This window comes from Dipodomys spectabilis, unplaced genomic scaffold, assembly GCF_019054845.1.
Source record: "Dipodomys spectabilis isolate Male_0828 unplaced genomic scaffold, ASM1905484v1 ptg000783l, whole genome shotgun sequence".
NCBI classification, from domain to species: domain Eukaryota; kingdom Metazoa; phylum Chordata; class Mammalia; order Rodentia; family Heteromyidae; genus Dipodomys; species Dipodomys spectabilis.
In genome coordinates this window covers 15,634,696-15,648,402 of record NW_024871460.1, presented here as the reverse complement: position 1 = coordinate 15,648,402, position 13,707 = coordinate 15,634,696, and the positions used below count along the sequence as shown (strand labels likewise).

Here is a 13,707-nt window from a genome sequence, read left to right as displayed (position 1 = left end):
ATATAATTAGGTACCAAATAGTAATTGATTGTAATTTCAAGTGATATTTTACCCGATGAGAAGCAGGTTTTCAAAGAATATTCCATCTTTTAGTCACATTAAGTGACTGCATTGTAAATTCTGTGTTGGGCCTACAACACTAGACTCCTCAAAGATTCATTTTTTTAAATTATTTGAACATGTGTGAAAATATGCATGTGTATACAAGTGGGTATATCTGTGTATCTGCGTGTTGCTGAGGATCAAATCCAAGGCAAAGGCTTCCACCTAGAGATATGCTAGGCAAATAATTTAATCACTGAGCTACATTTTGTCAGCCAATAAAATGGATACATTTTATGCATATAGTAGAAATAATCTTACTTTATACACGATAAATATTTTTTTTTATCTTGTAGCCTACAAGAAGCCACAGCTACAGTGGCTTCAAGCCACAGTGCTTCAAATCAATGTAATTACAAAAGTCACAGAGGCATATATATATATATATATATATACATATATATATATATATATATATACATATATATATATGTATATGTATATATATAATAGAGAGAGAGATTATAGATACCAATCTATAATATATAATCTTGGAAAAGTTTTTGGTGCTGAAAGAAAAACTGAGAATAACTAAAATTACAAAGCTGAGGAAAGGAGATGAGGGAATCTGAGGGGCTGGGAAAGATGAGACAGAATGATGGAAGAGATAGCATTGATTAAGATGCACTATCATAATTTCATATATAAATTAAACTCTTCACACAATTACCTAACAATAGGTTCTAAAATTTAAAAAGAAAAAGAAATGGCAAATATCACACACATAAGGAATCTTGAGAGAAATGGATCCTCTGGGAAAACCATTCCTCTTTACCACCAAAGGAAGATATATTAGTTCTCCCTTAATCTGTTTTAAGACTGGAAAATCAGTGATGCTTGCATCAGGAGACAGATGAGGAGGATGACACACGTTGACTGTATTGTCATCTAATTAGAAGCTAGCATACCCCACAGACCGCAATAGACAGTGAATAACTGAATAGTTATATGAATCTTGAGAGGAGGCACAAGTTTGACACAGCAGTCAGTTTAGTGCCTAAAATGGTGTATGTGAAGTCCTCTAGGGGAATGTGAAATAGTAGGATTTACAAATGATATGTCAGGAGGTCTGAAACAGAGCTAGATAATCAGGACTCATTTTCCCAAAGCAATCAAAGCTACCACCATAACTCAACTAACCAACAAAGGGCTCAATCACTTGAAAAAGAAACAAAATAGAGGTGGTCTCAGAGGCACTGAATGCAGGCATTAGAATACAGAGAAGTAGCAATGCACTTGCATAACTGAGAGAGCTAACTACTATAGCTAGGCCAGGAAACAGTATAGATAGACTTCCAAAAGCACCAATGATGACAAGTTTTTAAGAAATGTTTCCTAGGCATTCAACATGGAATACTTTATCCACAAGCCTAACCTCTGAGAATCCTCAAAACTTGTTATAGGATACAAAAGGAACCCAAAGCATGAATTAATTCCTTGACATTATCTTCTTTTTCTCTTTTTAATTTAATTTTATTGTCAAGGTGATGTACAGAAGGGTTACAGGTACATGTGTAAGGTACGGAGTACATTTCTTGTCGAATATTGTTACTCTTCCCTCATTTTTCTCCACCTTTCCTGCCCTGCAATGCCCCCACCCAAAGTGGTAAAGTTCATTTCCAACATATCTTCTTGTGAGTATCACTGTTGCATTGGTTCACCCTTTGTTCTTTGTCTCACCATTTTGTTGTTCCCCTTCCTCTCCCTTGACATTCTTACACAACCTTTTTTTGTTTATTTTTTTTTAAATTTTGTAGAGATACGGTACAGACTGGCGACAGTTAGGAGTGAGGTAACGAGTACACTTCTTGTTGAACATTGTTAACCACCCATTTTTGTTCTCCCACTATCCCTTCCCACCCCCAACTCCTGCCCTCCCTCTCCCGGAAGTTGTAACATTCATTTCCGACATAGTGCATACAATCTTTTTTTTTTTTTTTAAATAAGGCTGGGCCCATCTTGTTGAAATTTTAATTATACTTAATTATAATTAATATGATATAATGGCCTGAATCACAGAAACTTCAGTTTAATGTCAGTATTATCTACACCTAGGGCTAGATAAGTAGCCAGCATATGGTAGATATATATAAAGACTTGTTTAAATGAATGAATGAATGAATGAGTGAATCATGAATGTCTACTTATCAAATCTGGAGAGAAATACATGTGATAACATGATAATTTATTATATGAATATATACCAAAGCATTTGAAGGTCTCTGGATTCTCTTGTTCCAAGTCTCAATTTGGATCTATCCCATGGAAGCTATTTTCAAAGAGTAAAAATGTTAATGAGGAAGTATTTTAGAATTCTCCATTAAAAAATATTCCACATCCTCTCTGAATTCTGGTACTAGAAATACTTTTAATGATGAAGCATAAAAGGTAAAAGGTGACATAATTAATGATCCATTAATTCAGCTCCCACGTGGAGCATGCTATTCATGGTGTAATTTCACTTGAATAGTGTTCTTTTTTTTAATTTTCCATAGCAATACTTTGCTTTTATGCAGAAAATATTAAAACACAATAAGAAATGAAATATACACGAGACACATCAAATACTTCTCACTTCTCAATAAAAGTCACTTTGACAACAGTAGGGCAAACTAGTAAAAAGCCTTTCCTGGGAAGGTTTGTTTAAAACTTGCTTGGGGGATTTTCTCCCTCTGGTCATGGAGAGACTGCTTTTTATTCATTTTTATTCATTTTATTCATTTTTAATCATTTTGCTCTTGATAGAATGATCCTTTTAGGTAGGATCTACTTAGCTTTCTTAACCAAATTTTATATCATGATCACATGATGTTTACCTAAGGGAATTTTCTATGTATGTCTCTATATTTCACAGTATTACTAATGCTCAGTATCTCTAAACTATAAGAAATTCACAACAAATGGCTTTCTGCCTTGGCTTTCTCTCTTTACCTAAATTGATCCACTTGATCTTGCTAGATTTCTTGTTTCCTAAAATTTGTGTCTATTCCTATCTATGGTAGATTAAAGATGGCTACTATTTTTATTATTATTCATCTTATTGAGTGTGCTATTTCCTCTGTCAATTTAGCTGTCTCTGGAACTTCTTACCAATAGAGTATAATGAAAAGAACATAGAGATAATGCTAAGGTAACAGTTCTACACCTTTATGACAATGAAAGAGTCCACATGGTAGGGCAATCTGATCATCCCAGGATGGTCATAAAGCAAAAAGAGAGGAAGAGAGATGAAGAAAGATGTGTCAGTAAGGACTAGAAGACCTCCCGCCAGATCCCAGATCATAAAGAAAGGATCTACCCACTTCCATTAACATCATAGGCTGAAGTCCAATCCTTTAACACATAATCACTTGAGAAACATTTGACTGATCTCTAGCAATCACCCACCTGAGCCCAGATAACTCACAGAATCATGAGAAATAATCAAATGATTCTTGCTTTAAGTGATTATATTCTGAGCTGTTAGGCTGCAAGACATGACTAAGTAATGCACTAACCCTGATGAAAGGCCTAAATCTTTTCAGCCTTATTTCTCTTCCTGTTTCTAGTACAAACTTGTCAAATTTCTCCTTGAGTTTTCTAGCCCCATATATTGATTCTTCTGAATTCCAGGCAAGCTGAGAACTCCAACAAACTTTGGATATTTTTGACCTTTTTAATTCTAGATCTTTTATTATTTAAGTAAACAGTTTTCAAAACAAATGTTTTAATAAGTTTATTCTTTCTGTATTTTTGAAGGTAGTAAGAACCAAGTAATGGTTTGATAACAGTAACTCCAACTGCATTTGTTGGAGGTACATTATTAATTGCCATGATTGTCTGTGTTCCCAATTGTAAGATCTCATTTTAAAATTCACCTTTTTCTTATAGCAAAGGTGGTTTATGCAAAAATCATTTTCATCATTTGTGTGTTTTTTAGACTACTTGAGACAATCATTTTTGATCTACCTTAGTCAATGATTGATTCTTTGCTGGCTTCCTTGCCCCTCCTGCAGCTACTTTCCCTGAGCAGAGTCAGACTCATTGGCTTTCATTCCCACAGTTTCAGTGATCACTTCTGTGTATTGTTGGATGTCTTATTCTGCCAGCGGAACTCAGCATTGACACGCAGATCAAGTGATTTCTTTTTCATGGAAACACCTTTGCTCCTGCTGAAAGAATTATTTGAATTCTCATAGCTCTATTGTCATTTTGTGGAACTTATAAAAAAAATTTTCCCCTTTATAGATGGAGCTCATGGATTGATCCATCCCTTAGTGGTTCATTTATAATCATCAAAGGAGGGCCTTTGAGGAACTCATAATAAACATTCATAACTTTTAGCCCAAGTAACTAATTTTATTTTGGTTTATCATATATTTAGCACTAATCCATATTGTGGGAACATTTTTCAGAAATCCTAATTTAGGCATTCTTCCATAAATCACCTTTATAAAGATATTACAGTGTAGGAAATTTTTATGCTCAGAAATAACAGAATGCTGACCTTTATAGCATATCATGAAATATTTGTCCAGATGAGAAAGTAGATGGATTCCCTGAAAGCTAATTATTCAATTCAAGGTTTCTTTCTCCTCATGTTTAGATATTTTCCAGGTTAATACAAATGAGCCACTGCACTCTCCATCTGTGTCTCTAATTTATGTCATTTTAAACCTTTCACAAAGGATTTCACAGAGCCTACTACCTAGGCCTGTTGTCTTGATAAAAACAGCATTGTTTCATCATGTCATTTTACCAGTTACATTTACTTTATATATCTGGCATGACCACATTTATCATTAAAGCCATTGCTGGTAAGGTATAGTTTTTTTTCTTAATCCATGCTAATTGAACTCCCTACCTTACTTAACTGTAACCCCTCTGTATAACACATTGACAAGAAAATTAAAATAAAAAATAAAATAAATCTTAAAATAAAAAAGAGACAGAAGCAAAAAAATAAACCACTCAAGTAAGTCAAGACTGTAGACATTTACTAAACAATCAAAGAGAATAATCCCTGATTTTTGCAGATGCACATTCAAAGAACCTAGCTAGAAATGAGTCAAAAAGGGGATTATATTTTGATTATGTGAGAAGGGTTGAGCATAGGGCAAAGGAAAGATAAAAGGTGAACGTGAGAATTTTGTGAGATATGTGGATAAACAGGTTCACCTAGCAGATGGTTTTAAGATTTGATGATAGAAGCAAAACTTGACTGAAAACATCAGTAGGAGACATGTGATATGTAATATGTAAACTGTATCTAAATGAAAGGGAGTGGATGAACATGGTAAGAAAGCCTGAAGCATAAGAAAATAGAAAAGATATGGGCTGGGAAGGTGGCTCAGTGGTAGAGCGCTTACCTTGCATGCATGAGGCCTTGGATTTGATTCCTTAGCACCACATAAGCAAAAAGAAAAAAGCCAGAAGTGGCACTGTGGCTCAAGTGGTAGAGCGCTAGCCTTGAGCTGAAGAGTTGAGGGACAGCACCCAGGTGCAGAGTTCAGGCCCCACGACCGGACCCTCCCTCCCCCCCCCAAAAAGAAAATAGAAAAGATATATGCCTAAATACTTCATTAGAGATAGAAAATAAAACTAGGCCTCAATTCATATGATTCATTCAAGATCAAAGAGATCATGAATATTATATGAAGAAAAAAATAAGGGGTATTCATATGTCTCCCTAGTTTATAGGAGAAATTATTCATATTCTGTCTAGGCAAACCAAACTAAGCAGTGCTACAGAAGAAGGAGTGAACTGGTGAGATGAGAACTTTGTTGAATGAATCAAAAATACATTTTGTCTCTAGAATCCCGTGGCATTTATGTTAAAGCCCATTTGCTAACTTTCTTTTCCTTTGCCTACCTTTTTGAACAAGTCCTCATGTCACTTGAGCTCTGAAGGTCAATTCATCCTCTTTCCTTACTAGTTTTCTAAACTCTCCTGCCATGAGTCATGATGCTAAGTTTCCAAGAGATAAAACAAAATAAATATCCATTCAAACGAACCGGTTCCATTTCCTATCAGGCTCTCTACTCTTAAATACCCATATGCTGAACATGACTGTGTAACACAAAGGACTTCTTTCACCCACTGTCCATCTGAATTTGCTTTCTCTACTCTGGGTTCATCACTGGCCCTTTTGAGTCTCAGAATGAAAGTAATTGACCAAGCAGAAACTTCACAACTTCCAGCCTAAATCATAGCTTCCCTGGTCTTATATCTCAAAGTACTGGAGGGGGAAGCAAAGAGGAGAGGAGAGAATGGAGAGGATGAAGAAGAAAGAGGAAAGGGGAAGTTGGAAGAGGTGGAGAAGGAGGAGGAGGAAGGCGGAGGAGGAAGAGGAAGGCAGCTAGCCATTTCCTAAGTCTTTCAAACCCTTCATTTCCATGAAAAATGTGTCTTAACTTCATAAATGCAACTGTCCAGATATGTAGAGAGAATCTGAAAGGTGTCTAGAAGCAGTAGTTTGGGAAGAAGGATGATACCAATAATTTTCTTTTTTTTGTGACCTTTGGAAAATTTTTTATTCAGTTTAAAAACTATAAGATATTACTTGCAGCTGATAAAAAGGAAAAAAATGTTAAATCTATGTTATCATCTGATTGGCTAGTTGAAATTCTCGAAGATTCAAATTAGTGAATAATTTTCTAAAAGTTTTCTCCTCTTTACACCTACCTTTCTGTATACATTTTGTTGTTGTTGTTGTTGTTGTTGTTGTTTTAATGCCAGCAGAGACTATTGGATGTCCAAGCAAGCTAAGACTCCATGTTTCCCTCTTCGATGGAAAATGTATGCTCAGATGCAGATGTCCTCTCTTCACATGGCTCTCTTCTCCAGAAGATGTCAGGGTCCCCAGCCTTCTGCCAGTGGGTCTTGATTAGTTCCAGCCAGTGAGATCATGGAAATTCTAAGGAATCTTGGCATCTAACTCTCAAGAATGAGACAGGCAGGAGAGTGGTAAATGAACCATACTTTTTGGAAAAATGGTATTTGCTTTTAAAGGGAAACAAGAAAGATATACCGGAAGGTGGCTCAGTGGTAGAGCGCTTGCCTTGCATGCATGAGGCCCTGGGTTCGATTCCTCAGCACCACATAAGCAGAAAAAGCCAGAAGTACTGCTGTGGCTCAAGTGGTAGGGCACTCGCCTTGCTGAAGAGCTGAGGGACAGCGCCCAGGCCCCCAGTTCAGGCTCCACGACCTGCAAATAAAAAGAAAAAAAGAAAGATACTGTTCCTGATCTCTGTTCTGATACTGTCCTGATACTGTACTGATCTCTGGGGTATTGTCTAGTGAATGGCATAGTTGACACAATTGCACCATCTGAAGACCATGATGGGTTCCTGGAGAGAGCAGAACTTAGCTGTTGAAGACAAAACTGACTGAAGTTATGTAAGCAACTTGTCTTACCTCAGAATTTCTTGTTATATAAGGTTATGAATTTGCCTTATTTTTATAACCGTGTGTTAAATTATATGATTTGCAACCAAAAGCATGCCAAGTGATATGGGGCCCTTCTAGGTTGGGTGGAGTTAGAAGGAGAGATTAAATATCAAGCTTCAACATCCAGACATGTACATAGAATTTTCTGGATGCAGAGCTAATTAAAAAGGACACAGTTCTGGGGCATCCCTCAGCATGAAGGACCCTAAACAAACTAACTTAAGAAAAATCATTAGGACTCCATGAGGTCCAGATTCTGTTGTCTGATTATTTTTAATCACAAATTAAATAATACTTAATTTTTTCCAGTATTTCTTTGGTATCTCAAAATGTCAAATAGGGCAAAATTAGTATGTTTTCAAGTTACAGCCAGAAATTAAAGAAGCCTCTTTCTATTTCAATGTTATCCACAGAAATGCTGGCTGCTCTCCAAAACTCTCGCCCAGTCTGCAGCTGCTCACAGATACAGTCTAAGCGTCTTGAAGTCCTTCTTTAGTTTTCTTTCTTCTGTTTTTCAACTTCCATCTCTCTTCACCATACAGAGGCAAGTATATCTTGTCAATGTTAGGTTAATCTTCATCCTGTGTCTTTCTTGTTGTCCAGATTCAGTGGCACAAAATTCTAAAAAAGTGGTTTGGCAGTTTGATTTCTCTAAGGATCCAGGACCAGAAGGCTGTGAACACTCTCACCTCATATAGTATTATTTTGTTGTTCTACAAAATTCACAGCTCCCAGCACTGGGAAACTCAGCAGGACAAATGACCTGATTTCTTCGGCAAATAAGTTACAAGAGGGGAGGAGGATAAAGATCAAAATGAAGGGTGAACTTAAAAGCATTGCTTTTACTTGTTTTACTTGGCATTGTGATTACCTTTTAAAAGTTTTATATTCCAGAGGCATTTATTGGAATACTTGCAGAGCTAACTGTGTGGTGAGATGTTAACTTCAAAGTGAAAGGAGAAGGGTGAAATTGACCACAAATTAGTCATTACTAAATTAAGGAAACTAATTCTATAGGTTCATTATAGTCCTATACTTTTCTGTTAGTGGTTGATTTTCCCTATACTCAAAAGGAAGGAAGGGATGGAGGGAAAGAGGGAAGATGAGGGAGAAAGGAGGAACAGAAGGAGAGAGAAACTTGAAGATACCCCAGTGTGAAGGCTTCTAGTCTAGGCCTTAGAAGAATGATCCTAAGGACTCTAGTTTCCATGAGCAGAAATGGTGGTATGTGCATTAACCTGTATAATTTCTAATTGATGCTGGAACCTGCATTTTAGGCCTATCACATAGAGCATACTACACTATTCTGAATGACATCATAATGTTTTTTTGAATTTGTCCAATACCCAGATATTCACTTCATATTTCTACATGGGAATTATCCCTTATTCCATCCAGCCTTTGCTAACAGCTATGCCATAAATAGGATGGTGAACTCAGATGGAGTCTTTAGACAGATCTGTGGCAACTTTCTTTGAGCCAATAATGGTATGATCCATGTACAATAAGAGAACCTGCTCTTGCTGTCTGGGTATTCACGTTTTTGTGACTTCACATTTAATATGATCTATGAGTGAAAGGAAGGCCATAGCCCAAGCAGTATTTAAATACTTCGCTTGAAGTTGTCAGAAAATGTAATTTTTTTTTTCGTTCACTATGACTCACTCTTTTATGAAAGACCTTGAGTTCAGATTCTAATATCTTCAAAGTATTTTTTCAGTTTTATTAATTTGCTGATGGCTCTGATACAAGTCTTTCCATAATTTATTTTCATTATACAATAGAGAGTATCAGTTTCCAACTCTGTGGAACTATTGGGGACTATAGGCAATGAAACTTAAATAGTTCTCTGACACCAACAAGCGTGTTTTATTTTCACTTAGAGTTTACCTTGTACAAATTTCTCTATTTAAAAAAATTGAAATTCATTTGCTTTTCTTTTATGTTTTTATTGTCGCTCGTAGGGCTTGAACTCTAGGCCTGGGCACTGTCCCTCAGCTCTTCAGCTCAAGGAAGGCTAGTGCTCTACCACTTGAGTCACAGTGCCACTTCAGGCTTTCTGGTGGTTTATTGGAGATAAGAGTTTCACAGACTTTCCTGCCCAGTGTGGCTTTGAACCTCCTCAGATCGCAAACTCCTGAGTAGCTAGGATTACAGGTGTGAGCTACCAGCACTTGGCTTTATTTGATTCTCTGCTTTGTTATTCTTTGGAACATGTTAAAATTTCAGCTCTTGGGATATCATGTTGAAGATTAAGGAGTAAATTATCCCAAATCCTACAAAACAAATGGATTCCTGAAGAAGAGGAGCATATACTATAATTTCATAGAAACATGATAAAAACAGAGAAATCTATTTAGTGGATATTAGTCTTTATTCCTCGAATAATCTGTCAATCTTTTTATAGCTGGAAAGTTTTCTGGGCCTAGTCTCTTTTAGGAAAGAGAGTATTCTACTAAAAGCAAAGAAGACCAAAAGCCAAATAGCTTGTTTTTTTGAGAGGTATGATCTAGCCTCCGTTAATCAAATGCATTTGCCAAGGATTTGGAGTCTGAAGCTAATGTTATAAAGAATCAGGGCACTGGGAGAATTGTTTGTTGTAAGAGCAACAGCAGCAGCAATAGCAGTACAGGATGTACAAACACAGGACTGGAGATAATTCCAAAACAATTATTCAGTGTTAGTGACACTGAAGATACAAGCTAGAACACTGGTGTCTTGTGGCAAGATTACTGGTCTTATTTGACTGATTATGAAACTACATTTCTGCTTTCTTCTGGTTGTACAAAGATATTTTATACTTACCTTTTTTTTTACTCAGCCAATCTCTTCCTTTTATGAAAATCGTCCATCCATTAGTTTAGTTTTATTGATCTCTTCAATTCTTGTTAAGATGTTAAAATCAGTATCTAAGTGAATATTGCAAATAAACACTTCTTCATCCAATCTATGTCTTACCCAACCTGATTAATACGACAAATCCAGAACCATATACAACTGCCCAATTTCTCTTCAGTACATCACCTTCATAATAACAATTAAAAATTTAAATATTAAAACACTACAAAAATAAGAATATGCAAAAAGGGCTGGAATATACTCCAAGTGGTAGATATCCCTGAGTTCAAGCCCCACTATTGTGAAAAATAATAGTATATTCCGAACTTGAACTTCTCAGGGTATATGTTAGCTAGCCTTGCTGCAGTTTGGAATTATGGTCTTCCTTATCTTTCTTATCAGGCCAAGCATGATCCTGGTTGAGACTATGTTATAGATCAACCTGTTAGTGGCTTGTATTTCTCAAACAACAGTATATTATATGAGCTAGTACATTTTCGTACACCTTTTTTTTTGGGGGGGGGGTCATGGGTCTTTAACTCTGGGCCTGAGCATTGTCCCTGAGCTCTTCACAGTGCCACTTCCCATTTTGTGGTGGTTAATTGTAGATAAGAGTCTCACAGACTTTCCTGCCTGGCTGGCTTTGAACTACAATACTCAAATTTCAACCTCCTGAGTAGCTAAGATTACAGGCGTGAGCCAGTGGTGCCCAGCTCATTTTTGTACACTTTTGCTATGTGCTGTTCTTATTTTCCGCTGGTGAAAATCTTAACCATACTATTATTTCATGCCTATTGTTTTGCTATTTTGGGTCTATGCCTGCCTACCACCTGTGAAGGAGGCCACATTGTCTGTCATGGAGCTGTGTGATCCAGCTTCAGGTTCCATTGCTGCTGTAGGCTCACGAACCACTAACTATTGCTGCCAGCTCACAGATGGGACTCCCTGAGAGGCAGATTTCAACAGAGATTAGCACTGGGGAGGTCTCACATTAAAGATTTGGGTTGATAGAAAGGAAGAGACCATTTGGGCAAAAGCTCAGTACAAAGAAATATGCCATGTGAGGTTTTCTTTGCAGATGAAATAAAGATTTGGGGGTTTAAAATTGCAAATGCATTCCCTCTGCATGGAGACACGTCAATCAGGAAATACTAAATACCTACTTTGTCAAAGTTGCTGCATATCTTTGAATGATAAAACAATGTGACCTCAATGAAGGAGTTCTCAGTAGACCTTGAATTTGCTTGCTGGTATGTTCCTATGACTTTAGAGCATTTATAATTACTCTTTCTTACTTGTTGATTGCTTTAGTGTTTTCAATATTGTATCCCAAAAGATCTAAAGAGGAAAATAAATGCTGCATCATTTTTTGTGTGCTTGGCCCTGGTGTGGTTCAACTTAAGTTATGTCTTTCACTGACCTGTGATGGTATCCCCAGGCCATTCCTTCTTCTGTAGACGTCTGTTTGTCACAGGGGTCAGGATGTTGAACTCTCCCTTATTAATCTTTCTGTTGCTAGCTAATGTGTCTGCTCAGAGTCACAGGAGTGCTCAAGCTGGTCACAGTGGTGATGCAATGGTTTTCTGCAAATAATTTTAGACTCCCTAGGAAGACATTGCCTGGCCTTACATGCCATCTGCCAAGCCATCTGTATCTTACCCTGGTTCTGAAGCTGAACCACTCTTCCCTGCTAACTTGCTGTATGTGCCTCTCATCAATGCTATTGAGGGCCTACTATGTGAAAGGCAATCCACAAGTTGCTATGGGGAAGAATTTCTTGAAGGGAAAGATCTACATACTGGGAACACATTCCTGCAGACTTCTTTGTGTTAAAATGTGTACCTGGCAACAAGCATTTCATTCAGTGTGTCAAATTACAAAGAAAAAGTGAAATTTATGTAAGGATCAATGCTAGTGATGTACTGTCTTCAATTATCAAATGTGACTCTTTTAGAGTAACTAATGAAAACAAGATTTGTTTTTCTTTTTTTGCTGTTGATATTTTTTGTTCTGTTGGATCACTGATATGTGTTTGGGAGAGCAAGGGGAGGAACAAAGGGTGAACAAATGCAGCAATGGTACTTACTAGACACTAGGTTAAAAAAGAACTATACAAGTCATGGGTGGGCATGGGAGAGAAAAACTGGGACAGAGTGAAGAAAAGAGGATACTGTTAAAAAGTAATGTACTGTTTATCTGATTTATGTAACTGCCACCCCTCTGTATATCACCTTTAAAATAACAATTTAATTTTTTTAATTAAAATACTGCAAAAATAACTAATGCAAAAAGGGCTGGAATGTGTTAGATATCCCTGAGTTCAAGCCCCAGTAGTATAAAAAATAAAAAGGATTTCAGTCAAAGATTCCCTTGATTGGTACTGAGATCCTTTAACAAAGACATTCAGATCTTTAACAAGGACATTTAAACCTAGTATGTACTCAGTAAGTATTTTGCTGATGACTGTGTGAATGAATGGGCATATTCTATGGTTTAAACATCTCTGTGCTTCCCAAATTCATATGTTGAAACTCCTAGCCTGCATATTGGTGGAATTAGTAGGTGAACACTTTGGGAAATGATTAGGCTCTGAAAGCAGATTTCTCAGGAATCTGCTATCATTTGTATATTAATTATTCACCAAGGGCCATGTGCTAAAGGCTTACCTCAGCAGCATATGGTACTAGGAGGCGTACAAACTTTAGAAGATAAAGCTTACTGGGAGTAGATGAGGTCACTGTGGGTGTGTCCTTAAAGGGAATATTGGGACCTGGGCCCTTCTTCCTTTTCCTGTCTGCTTCTTGGTCATCATGATGTGAACAGTCTTCTATCTTCATTTCAGTCATGATGTTCTTCAACCATGATGTAACATGATGGGGCCAAGTAACCATAGCTTGAAACCTCTGGAAGAGTGAGCCAAAGTATATCATTTTTCCTTTTAAGTTCATATTTTTTCAGGTATTTTTCACAGTAGTAGATTTTTAACAGTGTCCTTATAAAAAAGGCTTGAGAAGATTCCCCTTATGTTTTCTGCCTTGAGAGAACACAGTCAGAAGGGGTTCATTACCAAATACTAGCTCTACCAACACCTTGAAGTTAAACTTGTTTAGACTGTTCAGCCTCAAGAACTATGAGAAAAGTTTTTTCTTAATTTCTAAGCTATCTCGTTTGTAATAACATAACAATAATACAAAGATCTAAGACATTTGCTGGGGTTCTAAAGATGGAAATTAAGTAAGCCCTGGTTTTACTGACCTGAGTAAGGAATACATTTTTGTTTTAGGACTATTTGATACTCACCTTAGTCCAGAATGAAGCCTATCATTCTTCCTTCAGTA

The 13,707-nt window shown here is 36.8% G+C and overlaps 1 pseudogene; it reads right to left on the bottom strand.

Annotated features, from left to right (window-relative positions):
• The window catches only part of LOC122102286, a 141,069-nt pseudogene extending 127,854 nt beyond the window's left edge, over window positions 1-13,215 (bottom strand).
• Between the last annotated feature and the right edge of the window lie 492 nt (window positions 13,216-13,707).